This window comes from Lissotriton vulgaris, chromosome 2_1 (genome assembly GCF_964263255.1).
Source record: "Lissotriton vulgaris chromosome 2_1, aLisVul1.2, whole genome shotgun sequence".
Lineage (NCBI taxonomy): Eukaryota > Metazoa > Chordata > Amphibia > Caudata > Salamandridae > Lissotriton > Lissotriton vulgaris.
This window is the reverse complement of record NC_141687.1, coordinates 634905276-634918486: the sequence shown is the minus strand read 5'-3', so window position 1 is coordinate 634918486 and position 13211 is coordinate 634905276.

The following is a 13211-nucleotide window of genomic DNA, read 5'->3' as shown; positions in this document are numbered from 1 at the left end:
CTTTAGAATGGAGTTTTTAGGTCGAGCCTACTAGACAGAGTATGTTCTTCTCTATTGTGAGACATATTGCGGGCTTATCAAGAACAGAGGGGTGTTGCAGCTCGCCCATTGCTTACCACTGGTTGATGTTCCTGTCACTTTGATTTGCCTGCTTCTCATTCATGCCCCAGCTGGTCAATCGTGCGTTTGTTCCTTTCCTGTATCATTGTCTCTTTACCATTTCTTGATTGGCTGGCATCTCTGCTTCCACTGTCTGCTTTTCAATCACTAGCTCTACTTTTCACTTTTGTGTGAGGCCTTCCATGAGAATGTATGTGTCTTCGAGCACTCTCCCTTGTGTACTTATCTCTCCCTGCATCCTGTGGTATTCTCTGTCAGCCATGGGCTTTGCCCACCCCCCTACCTGTTGCGCTCGCCTCTGTGCTTCTCTGTATTGCTTTCTTACAATGTCAGTGTTGCTTCTCCTATCCCTATCCTCACCCTCTTTATTCCTCCCCGTTTATGCTTTCCCCATCCCGCTCCCTCCATGTTGCTTTCCCCAACCTCAGGGTGCTTCTGCCCTTCTCCAAGCCTTCCTGTCATGCTTTTTCTTGCTATCAAGTCAGGGGCGGCCATAGGCATGTGCAAACTGGGCACCTACACAGGGCCACCAAACCCCAGGAGCCTCCACGCCAATATATATCCTTAATATAATAATCCTCTGAGGATGGATACATATTTACGTGGCGGCCCCTGGCAGGGATTTGGCGGTCCCCGGCTCTGTTCCACTTCCAAACACCCTGGCCGACCCCCCCACCCCCCTCTTCACTGGCCTCCGTACCTGCGTTCCTCCTGGTTCCCGCCCGGACCCCCTCTTCCGGGGCCCCCTACCTACGCTCTCTGCCCAGGGCCGCCATGAGCCTAGAGCCTCCCCTGTACCAAGTCACCCACCCACCCCTATGTAGCTTCTGTGCCCCCGCTCTTCCCTGTGTTGCTTCCACTCCATTTGCTTATATCCCCCTGTTGCGTCCACTCCCCTCACCTGTTTTAAATAAAACAAATAACACTTTTGCACGTATTTTTTTCTTTTTTGTTACTTATCCAACTCGTAGCTAAGCACATGTGTGATGCTCACTCCTACAAAATGACGAAAATGGTCGCATCACAAGCGTTGTGTTTGTGCTTTTTGTATTTTAACTATAGCAATGGTGCACAGCATTGGAGATGCTATGTAGTGTGGCTAAAAACCATTTGCAAAGCCAACAGTTTACACATTTGAGACCTATTGACTTTGCAGAAGCTTGTATTAATATTGTCCTGTGAACTTCCCAGAGTAAAAGATCTTCTGTAAAATGCACAAAATGTTTCACTCAGTAGGAAACAAACCTGCTTTTACGCTCATCTTGTAATAAAACCTAGCAGGTGCATCGGTGTGTGGTTCCCAAGGTGCCTACACGAAGAGACAGGTCTTCTGCTTCTTGCAAAACTCACGAAGCGCGGAGGAGGCTATGACGTGTTGAGGGAGCTCGTTCCATGTCTTGGGTGTGATGTAGGAGAAAGGGCAAACTCCAGTTTTTCTTTTACAGATGTGGGGAATGTGTGCGATTGTGTGTAATAAGCCACAAAACGTTACCCAACTTGGTAGTCAGAACCATACATTTGTCAATATTTCGACCCTTTATACAAAGGGGCTAATTATACATCAATTCGGGTCTTCATCAGGACCATATTAGGAAACACCAGAGTCTTCATGGACAAAGCATCAATATAAGTGAACAATGTCTCCCAACCTTCGTAAATTCCTCTGGATGTCATAAGCTTATGCTTATGCCATTGTTATACCAGCCCAACCTTTATGACATTGTAATGATAATGCACTGCACAAAATCCTTTTTGCACTTGTAATGCATGGAGCAAGCTTATTCAGTTATATTGTTGAATAAAATATTTCAAATGATCCTATAACAATTTAAATTTGTGAGATAAATAATTTTTGAGGCTTGTGTATTCTTAAACTCATATTTATATGTGATGGGATTTTTTAAAACTCTTATGCAGAATTGATCAATGTCCAGAGTGAACTTTAACAGAGACACAGCATGTTTGATATTATTTTCAGATTTGAGGGCCCTCTTAAACTATTACTTTAAGAAAAGCATCTATTCACTAACTGCTGCTTTGTGAACATTGTCTGATGTAAACATAAATTTGTATGACTACAGAAACAATAAATGTACATAATCAAAAAAGACAAATTTTCTCCCCCATGTTTGAATTCCATCTAAACATTTAAGGTTTTTGGTTCTCAACGTCCCATCCGCCACCTTGTCCATCTATTGAGGGTGTTCACACCAACAGTACAAGGGGGCATATTACCAAGGGCCATTATCGCCGCCTTACGGGACTTTTTCCCGCTAAAGCGGCGATAATTTTCTCGCCCTATTACCTAGCTGTCGCTAACACCAGTTAGCGACAGCTAGTAGGAGATAGCAAGCATCTGGGGGCCCACTTTGCATGTCAACAATATTGCTAATATTGCTATCTCCAATTATCAACAAAGACTTACTTTTGGAAATATTTGCGCTAAGCGCAAATATCTCCAAAAGCTAACGCCTGCCCAGAGCAGTTCTTAGCCATGTTATCCAATGGAAGGTGGATAACATGGCTAAGAGCATTGTCATGATAATGCATGAATATGGCTGATTTTCCAGCGATATTCATGCATTTGGCAGGATTTTTACTGCTTTTGAGATAAACCTTGATAATATCAAGGCATCTCAGCGGTAAAAATCGTCGGAGCGCAGCGATATTATTTTAGCCGCTAGCCATGCAGAGCGATAATTATTGCTATTGCTTGGTAATATGCCCCAAGATTCTTACCTCTGTAACACCTCAATAAAGCAATCAACAACTAGCAGGAGGTACATTTTGCAAGGTTCTTGGTGAAGTAATCAACTTTGAGAGCAGCCTTTGTAATAACGTTCAAACCGCCGAAGCTAGAAAGAGCCAGTGATTCAATGGAGAAGTCAAACACTCCTGGCCCGTGCACCAGAGAATAATATTTGCATAACTATATGAACAAGAGCAACATTTACTATCCTTTTGTGAATGTGAACCATTATGTTTGGTGCATTGCATCTGTCTGTCATTCTTGCGAACGTAGTTCATATCAGTAGATCACTCATTACCAATGTCAACCATGTTCGATCTTGGTCCCAATGTACCTACGCTTAAGTTGCTCTTATTCATGGATGGATAGACAGACACAGAAAGCACTGACAGACAGCTGGACGTGTTACAGAAATGAGAATTTAAAGAGAAGGAGGTGATCATGGCTGGACACAAGTGCTCAATGTGTGAACACATATAGTGAATGAAAGAGGGACAGATAGTGAATTGATGGACAGAGACTTAAAGATAAAACAAAACCAGTCAGATAAATGCATACGCGGATTATATTTATATTTAAGATCTGTTGCCCTATCCACAGAGCTCTAGTAGGGAAAGGGCCAAGATACCTGCAACAAAAGCTTAAACAATATCTTCCTGTTAGGAATTTATGCTCTAAGGATAAAGATCTACTGACTATTTCTCGCATTCAGGGCCATATTATCAAGAAAGGCGATACATTATCACCGCTTTTATCGGCAGGAAACTGAAGCTAAAGCGGCGATAATGGGCTTGATAATATGCCCTTGTGAATTCCCATAGAAGCCCAGGTTAACACCAGAACCTGGGCTTCTATGGGAATTCACAAGGACATATTATCAAGCCCATTATCGCTGCTTTAGCGGCAGTTTCCTGCCGATAAAAGCATCGATAATGTATCGCCTTTTCCTAATAATATGGCCCTATGTGTTCATGTTGTGTAGGCAAATCCTGCTCCTATTTGGCCCCCACCTACTGGAATCGTTTACCTGTTCATATTCACACATTTGCTGATTACACCAAATGTAAGAGTTTACTGAAAACCTTTGTTTCTTAACTCTGCTGTTTCTGGCCCCGCTATTGTGATTTTCTGCTCCGCCGAGATAGCCCGTTGGGGAGTTTCACACACGATATCAAAGTAAAATAGCATAACATAACATAGTAGTATAGACCGAAATTACTTTAATTACAGAATTAGTCTAGCATATAAAGGTAGCTATATGTAAAGAGAATGACAGACCGAGACTTGCCAATATCAAGTGATTTTGATTCGTTGGTAGAAGACATTTCTTTAATAGATGTTGTTCTTCTTTCACATCTTGCTGCAATTAGTCATTATTTTGTCATTTGTATTTGCCCCCTTGGCTAAAACAGGTGCCAGAGCATCATTTGCCAAGACTGTTTTTCCCAATGTATGGAGTAAGAGCGTGATAAACAGCAGATTGTGATATCCCAGCTAATATAACTACTCCAGGGCAAAGACTTTTGGAATCCTTTCAACTCAGAAGTTTCTGCGCTCATAACAAATATGTTTTTCTTTTTCATTTTCATGAGCAATTAGCACGACTTAATTGAAAATTTCAAAACAAAATAATCTTGCAGTCAAATTGTGTCCAAGTTAACATACACCATAAAAAATCTACTCGACTATTTCCCAATTTTATTTTATGTAGAATATAACAAATACATTTGCCCCCCTTAAAATAGGACTTTCATTGTGGACGAATCAATTCTGTAGAATGTATGGAAGGATAAAATGTTGGCAGGGGCTTTTCAATTGATGCCAAGACTCTGTACATATGTGCGATTTTTCGAATTCGAATTCAATTTATGTGGTCCGTTTCTGAATTCTGGATGAACCAACAATTATTATATTCGTTTTTTTGCTGTCTGCCATCAAAGCTGTTTCTATCAGCAGTAATAGTAGAGCAGTTGCTAAGCAGAATGTACTTCATAGAAGACGAGCCAGCGCTGCACCTTAAATCACACCAGTGGCTTACATGGAAGCACAATGAGGTGAAAAGGGTATTCCCAATACAGCTCACATCCTTAGAACATGGCATGTTGTGAATCTGAATACAGATCAGCTGCTTCATATTTGCCACTATAGTCCTGATTAGGTAAGTGGCCGGTCGTACTGCAGCCCGCTATCACAGTGGTTAGGACACCGGTTGACAAGCAGGCGGAGGTTCGACCGCCTAATTACGTGCAACCGCTGAGCTAGGAGTCACACAAGGCACCTTTACATGGCGGCTTGTACTGCAGCCAGGTAAAGGGCCGCATCACAAGCCAGCATGTAAATGAACACTTTCTGCACATCCATGCACTGTATGTCATGCACCATGTGGTGCATGGAGGTGTGTGGGGGCACTACATGTGCTTAATGGGCAGCTTTACAGTGGTGAACGACAGACGGGAGATCTGTTTGGGGCACCCACAAATCATTTCTGGCAGCCTTTTCGTGGCGGTCTTTCTGACATGAAAAGCCTGTTGGAAAGGAATATCATAATAACGATGGCGGCGCCTGCCTCAGCACCACCTCTCTGGATTAAGATTACGGCCGCCACCCTGATGGGATCACTGATCCTGTCAGAGGCGGCGGACTCTTCCCCGACTATCTGGGGTCTGATCGCCAGGATTGTAATCCAGGGGTCGGCGCAAAGGCCTGTCGATGGTTGGGTCGCCACCGACGGCCTATCAGTGTGCAGTCCGACAGGCATTAAAATCAGCCCCTTTAAATTCCGCTCATAACCTTTGCATATGATACTCTGTGCTTCCCCGATAACAAAGATCACATTTGTGTATGCCACCACGCAATTCCTAGGAAAGTTCACATACTTAGATTGGGGCATTCTGGGACTTCTCATGCAGATTGTAGTTTTTGAATGTCCTTCCCTTTGGCAAATATCACTCTGTGACTTTTAATACAGATCGTAAGCTTTGTCTGTTCCTCTTTGGTACTTCAAAGCAGATCACAAAATTGCATATAACACTCTGTTACTTTTAATAACAGATCCCAACAAGAGAAAATGGCATTCTGTGACTTCTAATACACCTTTCGGACAACAACATTTGTGAATTTTTTTGTACAAATCACTATCTTTGCAGATGCCACGGTGTGACGTACAACTAGGAGTGGGCAATAAATTCCTCTCCTCAGGTGGAGTTCATGGAGTTTTTGTCACTCCGCACTCCACTTGGAGGGCGGAGTTTGATAAAACTCCACCTATGCTGTATAACAGAGTTTACAGGTTGCACCCACACTACTCACAATGCTCATGGCTCCTCGGTTTCTAGAGGAGCACATGCCCAGCAGCAGAAAACCATTATTGGTCACTGCATGAGCCACAGATAACAACTTGGTTTTTGTACAGTCCTACCCCCATAAGCAGGTAGGGACTAATCACAGCCAGGAGTCAGGTTGAGGTGACTGGCAGGTAGAGCTTCCAAAGATTGTAATCAAAAGATTGTTCATACCCAGAGGCATGGTTTAAATGGGAGTATGGAGCAGCACCAGCTAGGTGGTTCTTTGTCTCTCCGCCCCCGTTCTCTGCGTGTTCATCCATCAGTCCACTGGTTCCTTTCAAGCCGTCCCACCCTTAAACCAAACTGCCAGCTAGTGCTTGCCCCTGTCTGTGCGCGTGGCTTTGCACTGCTCCGCCCACTCAGTGCGCACGCCGCTTCCTCTGGGTCTGTTGGCGGAACATGGCAGCATTCTTGGCCTGGGTTTTTGAACGAGTGCCTCTGGATTCCAGGGCAGATCTGGCCAAGGTGGAAGGTGAGCCGCAGTACCCACTGGCCGGGCACATCATCTCAGTGCTTCTTCTGGCACTCAGGATCTTCGTCGTGAGGCTACTCTTCGAGAGGAGAGATGGACTGCAGGCGTAAGGGGTGATCAACGGGCCATTGTGGATGACAGTGTTGCGGTGGGAGATGGGAGAGTGGTGGTCAAGTGCCACAGTAACTGCGGCAGCTCCACCCATAAGCCCCAGAACAACTATCTCCCTGATCACTAGTTCAGTTTCCTTCATGAGCACCAGTGCAACTTTCTTCATCATTGACACTAGTACAGTCCCCTACCTGATCACCAGGGTAGGTCCCGCCCTGATCACTAGTGCAGCTCACTTCTCATTAACAATCTCTCTCCCGGTCACTAGCGCAGCTCCTTCTGTGATCACTAGTACAGTTTCCTGTAGGCATAGTGTCACCAGTACTGCTCTCCCAGATCACTTGTGCAGCTCCTTTCCCGGTACCAAGCTCTCTCAACGGTCACACTGGCACAACTCTTTCCACAATCACTAGTGCAGTGACTTTTCCCTAATAGCGAGTGTATTGTTCTTGATCACTAGTGCAGCCCTGACACTGATCACTATTGGCTCTCCAGTGATCTGTGAGGGATCCACTCCACCCTGTGGAAAGGAGGGGTGGGTGAGTGGAGCAACTCGCCGGTGGAACTCTGCAGAATTCAAGAGTTTTTTTGCAACTGCGCAGAATTCCACGTAGCGTAACTCCGCGAGCTCTGCCAACCCCTACTTACAGCTGCATACACTGTAATAAATGACTTCTATCGCAGATCATGCACCATTTATTATGCCACCCTGTGGCTTCTACTACAGATCATCATCTTATGATTATGCCATCCTGTGACATTTGATTCAGATCACCATTCTTTGATTGTGCCTCTCGGTGATATTGACTTTAAATCCTTAACTTTTGATTATGACACAAACATCACAAAAAGATTGTATTTCATTGGTCAAATAACCCAGTTAAGCCCAGCAGCTGCTTGCAGAGTCATTAATCAGGAGTTCATCCAGCTCCAAGAACAGATTTGTTTAATTTAATTTCGCTCATTGTCACTCACATTGATGGAACTACACACAGAGGGCCCAATTCACAAAACCTTTTCAATGAGTAGTTGTCCCTTACTCCTCTCTTAGGGACCAATTACGATGGCGGTAAATCTGCGACCGGTGGACCGGCGGTGAGGCCCGCTGGCCCGGTGGTCGTGGATTTACCGCCATCATCCTTAAAATTCCCACCGCCAAATTAGGATGGCGGTGGGAAGGGGAAAGGTCCCTCGGCGGACAGAAAGACCGTCCACCGTGGTCCCGCAAGGTGGGCCTTTTTGGCCCGCCTTTTGGGACCAGGTACAAGGGATCAATGGAGGCGGTGCCGTGCAGGCACCGCTGTGGGCTTTTGGATGCCTGTCTTTTGCGGCGGAGTTCCCGCCGTAAAAAGGCAGGTGGAAAATGCCTTCAGGGGCCCGTTGCGGACCTTGAGAGGGGTGGGAGGGTGCTGCACATGGGGGCGTACCCATACTAAATGTAGGGGGGTACCTATGGTACCCCCCTACATTTGCATGTACAAGGTAGCAGGCACCACACAGTGCCTGCCATGTTGTACAGGCAAATGTAAAAAAAGTGTTTCTACATTGTGGTGGGTGCTGCCACCCACCTCAATGTAAACATACAGGATGCGCCCGCCAGTGTGGCTGGCGCATCCTAATTAGTTTTGCGGGACTGCTGCACCTATGGCGGGCAGTCCCTTTTCCACCTGCGATGGCGTGCTGACTTTGTCCGCCCGCCATTGTAATCGGCCCCTTAGATGTTAAATACAAATGAATATCCAGGCTTGATTGTGAATGATTGCGCCTTATCCCAGGCTTAGGTGTGACGTACTCATGGACACGAAGGTCAGTAGTTTACAAAACTTTGATATATTCCATGCTCTAGTGTACAACATGGCCATCAAAGATGGCTGCAAAGCCTCAGTCACCAAGGGCAACCCGTGTCAAGCCTGCTGCCAAATTTATATCACCACATTGCCATCAGGCATCTGCACTAACTATCCAGATGTTAGAACTGCCTTCGATGTATTAAGGAGCACAGGGTGGGATGGGAACACCCAAATGTCTCCTGGCTACTATGAGCAAATGCACCAACGTTGGTCCAAGCCTTCACAGCCACATTAACAGTCTCACTCATGCTTACAGTGGCCTCTGCAGAGAAGGATGAGAGAGCAAAAGGAGGTGGAAAGACCCAGAATGGTGTAGACCACCACAAGCATCCAATGGTTTGGTGGTGATGCTGACTGAAGACATGACCTGTTCATAAAGCTCAGATTCAATGCAAGAGGAGCCCACAACAATATTGTAAGGTGTTGTAACTAACTAATGAACAGACCAACCACTACTGGTGACCTCACTGTCTCTCCTCATGGTGCATGCTCCTGACCAATGCAACAAATGATACTCATCTCTAGCCCACCTTGTTCCAACAAGGTACTACCACATTGCATCAGCACAATTACACAAATAAAATGACACCCCAAATACTATATGCCTCATTTATCTGTTATCCTGAAATGTACATGTAACGACTCTCACTGCCTTACATGGTCTTTTGATTTCCACAATTTGTTTCTAAAACCTATGCATTGCCAACTGCACTGCATTCATTTGCCATAATTATGATGACTCCTACCATTCATGCAGGACTCATCATTGCAGTGCCAAGAACACAATTTAGTTGTGGCTTCATTACCATTCGCTTGCTGTCCCTGACAGCGGTGTTCCAGTGGCCTTGCTCTCTGTGTCCATGTGCATGCCCCGCTGATGCTGGTAAGGCTAGTTATACAAGCAGAATGACAAACACCTGCACACCCTCTCACCAATGCAAAGTCCTGTGTCTGAAACTTGGGGGTGCCCTGTTTACCCCGATAACCATGCGCAGTATTGGGACCTAGTTCCAGAAATAGCCTGGTCTACCGCCTTCTCTTGCACCAGTAGGGACGCGGGCGAGGGTGGTTGGCAAAAGTGGCTCATGTACCACCTTAGAGTTTGACTCCTGGTCCAAGGTATCTGCAGACTCCGGAAAAGGAGGTTAGAGCAGATGTTTGAGATGCCATGGCTAAAGGTTCAAGAGAGCGTCAACAAGGTATGTGGCATTAAAGGCAAGGTGCAGTCGGGAGTCTTTGTTGCTGCTCGAATCCTAAATCAAAGTATATGTTTCCTCGAGGACGGAAGAAATCCCATGGACGAAGATGCACTTCCAGATCAGCGAATGGGCAGCCCTGGGGATGCACCGGGTTCACATCACAAAACAAAGGGGCTTTGATGTGGAGTCTGAGAAACGCACATGGCACCAACGCAGTCCGCCAGGGCTCATGGAACATCTTTAGGGATGTCTCTCTTTTGGCTGCACTTCACGTTTGAAGGGACACTGTCTATAGATTGTAATCTGAGAATACTTGGAAATCTGAATGATACAGGGTAGGGGCCTCGTTTATGAGAAGTGTCCCAGCAATGCAACACTCCTTGGTGCGCCCTCCTTGCGACATGATGAATGCATCATATTTTCTGTATGACCCATCATGTCGCAAGGAATGACAGATACATCAGTATTACCGACGTATCTGTTGGCGCAAAAGTGGCACATTTCTGGAGAGTGTCGGAAGCGTGACGGAACTCCACCAATGTTCTTTTCACATGGGGTAAACCCCATGTTAAAATCCTTGCGTCACCCTTACGCCTGCCATGAGGCAGGCGAAAGATATTGACATATTGGTATCCTAGAAGTGGCACAGGGAAATCTTATAGATTTCACTGCACCACTCCTAAGACCCTTTCTTGAGGTGGAACGCCCACCCTGCATACATTATACCTGATGCAGGTATAATGTAGCGGAGGGGTTCACAAAGTGATGCATCTGTCTAGCTGCGTCACTTCGTAAATATGGCGCAACATGGTGTATTATTTACACCGCCGATGCGTCACAAAAAGTGACGCAACTGTGGCGCAAAAGTGACACACGGGCTCATAAATAACCCCCTAGATGTGTTTCTTTGGAAACATGCACCTTCATAAAGTGACGTGATTTGTGGGTGAAAGAGAGAAGATGAAGTGATGCAGACGGTATTGTAGAGTCAAGTGGTGGGACTGTGCTGTGTACATTTATCAGGGTAATTATGTTTCTGGCATTTCACGTCAGTGTGGTTGTGTTATATGTTTTTTGACATGCCTACGGAGAGGTATGCTCCAAAAAATACTCTACATGTCAAGAAGTGTCTGGATCCTTCACCTGTCCCTCGTGCTCCCAGTGTGGGGTGTTGATTGTTTAAAGCAGGTGCCTTCAGACATGGTAAGCAATGCCTGCTCTGACCTCCCAACATGGCTATCGACCCCCAGCCTTAACCCACCTGCTGCTGTTTAATTCCCTTGTTTTCTATCTGCTGTACTGTGGATGTAAGGCCTGCTCTCAGTCTTGCCATGTACAGAACGCTACAATCAGTACTAGATCTGCAGCTGCTCACAGCAACAGGACATCTGCATGCATGGAAGGAGCTTGTAAATCCGGACTGCAAGTTCATTTCTGTTCTGGGGAAATACACTTTAATTCAGCGCTTAATTTGTCAATTGAACAGTGTCCGTGCCCCAAGCTCCGCTCTGAAACATGAATACCAAGGCCGCGCAGTCCTAAATACACCTCAGGCCTCTTTAATCCACTGCCAGGCCCTCGCTACCTCTTCAGTTCACTTTTGCAGGTTCCTGCTTTCTCCCTTTGTGTCGGGGTTTCCGTCTTTCTCTTGCGCCTTTTTTTCCTGTTTGTGTGTTTTTTCCTCCATTGCTCTTGCTAAATGTCTGATGCAGAAAAATAGTTTTCCGGTCCCTATAAATAGGTGCTGCTTCCCTTCACTGATAACCACCATCTCAAATTAAGCATGGCTTGTACATGCATGCTGCAGGGCTGCAATTAAATGGCATGATTGGTGATTACATACTAGGTAATGTGGCATGCATGTACTGTGCCACTTGTAACCGAGCCATACTCATACACTATCAAGCTATTCACACATACTGTCATGCTGCTCACACATATACTATCACGCTACTCACTCATCTAACATCAGATTACTTGAGCATCCATCCATCTACCTTTACAGCCATCCAACTATTCACCCACCCCTACTCATCCATCTACCCGCTCATGCATTCACCAACTCATCCACTTATCCACCCACTTGCTGTTTCCTGTATAGTATCTTTTGAGTAGAGGAGTGAAGAGTACACTGGGCAATTCATGTTAGGCTCGAGCCTGGCTCAACCGAAACCAAGCTCTGGCCCGGGCAACCTTCCCCGGGGACTTGGGAGACAAGATAGAGTGGAGTCTAGCATCCAAGTCTCAGATATTTTCTTTGCCTAATGCAGTTTAAAAGACAACAGCACAAAAGCCAAGACAGCTGAGCACTTTAAATCTAAACAGATGTTTTCTGCATGTCTGTCAGCTGCTCAGTTTAGATGCAATTAGCATATCTTTCACTTGACACCTGTAACCACGGATGACAACACCCTCTGCCTGCTGTCCTAATGTTCTTTATTTTGCATGATTGTGTGGCTGGCCCTCTCTCCCTCTTACTCTTTGTTAAGTCTGGGAAGTCGGTAATAGAAAGATAGAATACTGTCCCACCTTCACTTACAGTTAGCTTTGTATTTTTTTAGGAGATACTTTGTTGACTTTTTATACATAAATCATATCAGATTAAATTAACTAGGACACAGCTATGCGTTGAATATATTTTATTAAGTTAGTTCATGAAATAATTGAACAATGCATTGTCTTTTGGGGATAAAAAGCAGAAAGAATGAGATGTTCATCCAATGGCTGAAATTCATAAGTGTAACCAGGAAACCTGTGTTCAAATCCCATCTATCTCACTTGAGCAAAATGTGTGATCATTTACAAATCAATTTACTCCATTGCACCTCATTTTAATTGAGTGTCAGATCTGACAGCACGATGAAGGAATCCAGCTTTTTGAAAGTTAGTAAAAATGTTATTGTCAGATTAATTGAAATCGCGATAATATGAAATACAGTGAGAAATAGAGTTTGTTAAAATAATAAAACACAAGAGATTATTGGGGTATGGGGGCAGAAGGGTCTCAAGGTCATACATCAGCCTATCCGCTGTTAATTTGATATCCGCTATTAATTTGAGTCCTGTTTTATACAAGCAAACAAGAGGTGGCATAACATGTAAGAGACATTTTGACAGTTAACTGAACCTCAGACAATTTGGAATCCAGTTCAGAATGTGCATTATACAAAAACCATACCTGTCTATATTTGAAATATAGACAATAATGCTGCTCCTCTCATAATGTTGTGGCTGTGGGGGTCAGAGAACTGACGGCGATGAAAAAGTTCATGTTTAAAAACAAAGGGGCAGATTTATGAGTTCTGGCGCATCTCTGCAAATCAGCAGGGATGCGCCAGAACTGATGCGTCACGCAATTCCCGCCTT